The sequence below is a fragment of the Lynx rufus genome, unplaced genomic scaffold, assembly GCF_022079265.1.
Source record: "Lynx rufus isolate CCGP_SWC_20201006 ecotype Redwood Valley unplaced genomic scaffold, mLynRuf1.p SCAF_1, whole genome shotgun sequence".
NCBI lineage: Eukaryota > Metazoa > Chordata > Mammalia > Carnivora > Felidae > Lynx > Lynx rufus.
Window position 1 is genome coordinate 172045221 of NW_025814823.1, and position 6000 is coordinate 172051220.

Below are 6000 nucleotides of genomic sequence, written 5' to 3' on the forward strand. Positions count from 1 at the left end.
ATTTTTTTTTAATTTATAACTTTCCACTACTTATAATATAACCCCAGAACTCTAGGAAAGTATGAAATTAATTTAAGCTTTGGGGTGTGTGTGTGTGTGTGTGTATAAAATACATGTATCACTAGTGTATATCTGAGTATGCTTAGTCCAGGCATAGATAGGATAAAGTAATATTTAAGAGATTTATATCCAATAATAATTAAATTACTGTATTTCATTGAATCTAAGATGCCACCAATTACATTAACAACTTATTTTACTGCTAGGAGAGAAAGAAAAACTGTCAGCTAATTGAAGATACTATCAATTGTAGGAAATAGCCCAATTTCAGAAATATTAACATGAAAAAAATGTCATTTTGAAAATTGAAGAAGTATGGTGTTTGTTAGGATTGTGTTTATACTATTCTTTTCTCCTAAAGTAATATATTTAATATTGTTAATGTCTGTATATTTATACCATGTTCATTGGTAAATATAAGTGGTGGACACAGGTACAAATATTTTCATGTAACAGATGCAGATAAGAAAGAATGCATGTATATAATTTTTTTTTGTAAATCAAATGATATCAGGGTGCTTTTAAAAATCCAACTTAAACCAATCTTTAAAATCGAGTTTATTGCCTCACTAACTATAAATTTCAAACAACATCCAAGAACTGACTCTGATTCTGTCTGTCCTTTCACCTCTACCACCTCCATGTATTGGTCTTGAACTCAGCCCAGCTTCTCTTGAAGCAGTCAGATGCTGGAATAGTTCCAAGACTCACATCTGGTATCCACACTACACACAGCAAAGGGAGCCAACCTTCCTAACTCTCTTAGTTGGAGGCCCCAGGTTCACTCTGATTGACCAGCTTGAGTCATAAGCAGTTCCGTGGAGTCATTAGAATATGGATTCCAGAGTCAAACAGACTGAGTTAGACTCCAGCCCACCTCACTATTTACAAACTCTGTGCCTCAGAGCATCATAGACAAGGGGTTATATTAGCACCTACATGATGTGGCTATTGTGAAGATTCAGTGGACTAATGCAATGCTGAAAACAGTGCCTTGCCCTTAGTAAACACTATGAAAGTGTTGTTTATGATGATGATGAAGATGATGATGATGATGTCATCCACCCCTGAAGCAATGACAGTGGCTAAAGGAGACTTGTGCTGAATGGCTTAGCCTAAGTTAAAAGATACCTCCAGAGTGATAGGCAGAATTTGCTTCTGTGGAATCACATGGGTCCCCAAATAGGGGCACTGGGAAGGAATGACTAGGCAATGAGGCATAAGAACAAGTAGAAGTAACCTACAAATGTCCATTATACAAATCATAGTTTAAATACACAGTGCTGGGGTGCCTGGGTGGCTCAGTCAGTTGAGCATCTGACTCTTGGCTTTGGTTCAGGTCATGAGCCTGTTTTATGGGTGTGAGCCCCGTGTCAGGTTCTGCACTGGCAGCACAGAGCCTGCTTGGGATTCTCTACCTCTTGCTTTATGTGTCCCTCCCCCACTCACACTGTCTCTGTCTCTCTCAAAATAAATAAATGAACTTAAAGATTTTTTAATAAAATGAAATAAAATAAATACACAGGGTTGTTTGACAAGTCATACTCTAAGATGAAGACCATGTGTTCAAGGTAACTAGTTATTCTGTGCCTTTCATTTTTGACAAATATGTCTTTCCATTCACCAGATTTCCATGTTATATAAATTAGACATTTTTCAAATGCAGACTCTCCTTGTCCTCGCATATTTCCATTCATTTTGCTACTCAGTACTCATTGACAGTCCACCATGTACCAGGCTTAGCAGTGAACAAACCGGACGTGGTCTCTGATTTCATGGAGTTTGCAGTGTAACAGAATGCCAGCTCTCAGCAAGTATTAATCTTCCTTTAGCTACATCACTATTACATAAAATAGAAGTACAAATAGGACCCTAGAAAATCAATATGTGAATTTTTTTGTTGAGTGGTTTATTTTTAACTACAGTATTGTAAATACAAATGCATTTTATGTGTCCATCTTCTTAGTAGACTATAAGCTGCCTGAAGGCAGAGGCAATACCCTATTCGCTTTTTTTATCTGTAACACCTAGCATACTGCCTGGCACACCCTACATATCTACAGCTTTTAATTAATTAATTTGGTCTATACTCCAAAGCAATAGTGTGTATGGCTAGGGTGGGTAAGAGGTAGAGAGGCAATCCCTGAGTATCCAAAAGATAGTGTTGATTTTGCAATTTATGATAACTTGAGGTTAAAGTTTTCCTTCCTATTATCTACATACCAAAGCAAAATATGGCATATAATCCACCTCTGAAAATAAACCCCAATTTTCATTTGGGCATTTTCTCCAAATTTCCTTCCAAGTACATATGGCCATGTGGGTCAGACCTGGCCAATGAAATGTATGTGTTAAGTATTAAATGATACTTCCTGAGAGTCTTTCAAAAGTCTTCCCAAAAGTCTTTAAAAAGAAGGACCGAGACATGCAATATCTCTGTCCTCCCTCCTAGTGGCTGGAATTTGAATATGATGACTAGAGCATAAATAGCCAGCTAAAGATGATGGTAAGGGAAGAAGAAAGGAGCCTGTACTCAGCGAGCATGAAGGCACAACACCAAGGTTGGCAGCCTATCTTTGGGCAGCGGCGGCTGCTGCTGCTGCTGCTGCTGCTGCTGCTGCTTCTTCTTCTTCTTCTTCTTCTTCTTCTTCTTCTTCTTTTAATATGTATTTATTTTTGAGAGAGAGAGAGAAAGAGCGCGAACAGGGGAGGGGCAAGAGAGAGGGGGACAGAGAATCTGAAACAGGCTCTACGCTGAGAACAGAGAGCCAGACGCAAGACTAGAACTCACAATCCGTGAGATCATGACCTGAGCCGAAGTCAGATGCTTTAACTGACTGAGCCACCCAGGTGCCCTGGGCTGCTTTATGAGAATGGAAGAAAGAAATGTCCATCTGTTCACATCCTTGTTGTTTGTTTTTGGGGGGTTGCTTGTTTGTTGTCTCTTTGTTATAGGTGACCAAATGTAATCCCGGTTGAAATCCATACCCGTATACTTAACTGTGTAAGATAGCAAGAAACCGAATAACCTCCATAACCTTGTTAAGATCCACTTGCTTATGTGCTATATGCCACTCTTGAAATAATTTTTGTCTATTACTGAATGAAAATATTTAACTTCTCTGATTCTGTGTATCCTTAAATTAGTAAACTTCATTTTTTGAAAATCTATAAATGAATTTCTTAATTCAGAAAGAGTTAAGAGGAAAATTCTTCAAAAAAATTAAGAGGAAAAGGGATTTATTCACCTGCAAAAGTCACCGTGGCCACCTCCAAAAGCAGCCTGTCCTGTCTTTGCCCCTCCTTTGGCTACTCTGGGCTTGGGAAACAGGAAGGGGGTCAGAAGGCAAAAGTGGGGTGAAGGTATACTGCAGAATGACTCCTTCTCTGAAGTCATTGTAATTAACTTTTTAAAATCTACAGCCCTATTCTCCATGCCTTGTTATATAATTAACCTCACCTGAACTTCTAAACTCTACAACAAAGACCAGACCAGTATTATTATCCTCCTGATGTTTAGTAAACCCAGGCTCGGGGAGGTGACAGTACCTCCCAAGTAAATGGTGTTGCAGGGGGAGAAAGTCTGTTCCAGTAAGTCATGCTATCATTTGTCCACACACCACTTTCTTGAGTAAAAGCAAAAAGAAAAAACAAACAAACAAACAAAAAAGATATGCTTCTCCTGCTCAGTCTGATTTAACAAAGGCTCCAGTGGGACTATCTGAAGTTGAGTAATCAATATCTATTCTCTTTTTCCTTTCTTGGATTTTAGATTTCGCAAATGGCCTTTGGTGGAAGAATTGGTTTGGGGGGGGGAGATTAAGGCATAAGCAAGAGAGCCTTATTGATATTTCAGTCTCTCCCCAGACTACACTCCTGAATGACTGAGGCCCCTGCCTGCTAGGCTGGCAGATCCCCTGACTGATAGAAGCTGCCAGCACACTTCAGCTGGCACCCCAGCAAACATATGGTGTCAGGGTCAATATTTACCTTCATTAAATGTGTGCAGCACTTCATCTATTTATTTATTTATTCAGCAGGCAATTAGGCTTTACGGAACAAAATCCCTTTGTTCTCTACATGGGTTACTGAATATCAGAGCCATGGAAAACAGCTTTTAGACAAGACCATCCAATCTTTAGTGTGCAATGTGTGCATGCATTTGCTTCCCCTATGAGAGGAAAAAGGAATACATACACACATGTATGCACATAAAAATAGATTGGGAATATGTTATTATTATATATAATATGTAACATTTGAAAGCATATTATTAATATATCCTATATATTATTTGGGAAACATTATATGGTATTCTTTTGAATTAGGCATACACCACATCAATATGTTTGTGTTTTTTGGTAACAGAGGCTTTTGCAAACAGAAAGGATTATTTGGGAACATTGCTTTAAAAAAATAAGCAATGTACTGAAGTTAAAAATGAAAAATCTAGGTCTTTCTTGAGATTTTAGTTCATTTACAAATCTTATTGTTCTGTTCATAAAAGTAACAAAGTTTAACAAGTACTTTAAGGCAGTTTTGACTAATGTATTGAATTAATATAAAAACTTAGTTAATAAAAAATACCCTTAAACCTTTTAAACTGTATTTATACATTTTTCTGTCTTGAGTATTTCAGTTATCTTAAGAACAAGTAAAACCTTTTTAAGAACCTAAATTACTCTTAAACATGGATGTTAAGCATATTTTTCTTTTTTTTTTCTTTTTTTTTTGGATGTTAAGCATATTTTTAAATGCCTTTAGATTTCTAATATGGTTTTTAAACTTAGCAAGATATTCTTATATTTTCCAGCTTATAGTCACAAGTTTAATTATTCACTTACAAGTTTACATTGGAAACAAGGCTGCTTGTTTATTCTAATAGACTCAATTCCCTTAAATATTACAAAGACTTAAGTACCAAATATGCACAGGTCCCTTAGCACAAAAATCATTGATTCCCGGTTTTTGCTTCTATACCTAATTCTAAATCTTCCTGAGGTTAAAATATGCTTTAAAATTAAGGACATATGGGCATCTGGGTGGCTCAGTCAGTTAAGAGTCCAACTCTCTTGATTTTGGCTCATGACATGATCTCAGGGTTGTGAGACTGAGCCCTGCGTCAGGCTCTGTGCTAACAGCATGGAGCCTGCTGAGAATTCTCTCCCTCCCCCCTCAAAATAAATAAGTGAACTTAAATAATTTAAAAAATAAAATTAAGGACATAAAATCAGCCCAAGTAATTTTAGAGTTACTGTCTGAGCATGCTCACATTCCTTCAAGAACACAGAAACTAATTGGGACATGAGGTTAAGGGTTAGAAAGATGCAGCACCTATGGTCAGGCAGAGCTCTTTCTCACTGTCACTATGTCAAATCTAAGTGACTGGGCTCTTGTCTCTCCTGACCCCACAGGGTCGTGGGCTCTTGACAGTAGACGTGCTAGAAACGTTTCTCCCTTTTCTGGGGTCACCACACCTGGCACTTGAGCCAGTAGCCTGGTAGAAGATTTCTCCCTCTCCTTCAATTCGTAACCTATCCAAGCAATGACCAGATTCTTTCTATGTCACCTACAACCTCTGAAATCCATATCACATCTGCCCTGCCTGTCCTTCCAAGCTTCCTCATTCGCCTTGCCTCTCATTACTCAGTAGCCCACTCACCAGTCTTGCCTGTGCCAGAGGCTCTACCTCAAGCCACCTCCTTCAATCATGGCGATAACAAACACCCCACCACCACCATCCACCACCACAGCCATTTACCAGCACCTTCTGCAAAGCAGGCAACAGGTTGGGTGCTCCACCTGTGTTATCCCATTGTCTTTCACCAGGGCCCTGATTAAGGTTTGTAAGATGAGTAAGTGGAAGCTCAAAGAGTTTAAATAAGTTTTCAAGGTCATACAACTAGTGTGGAGATAAATCAAGATTTAAAGATATAAACC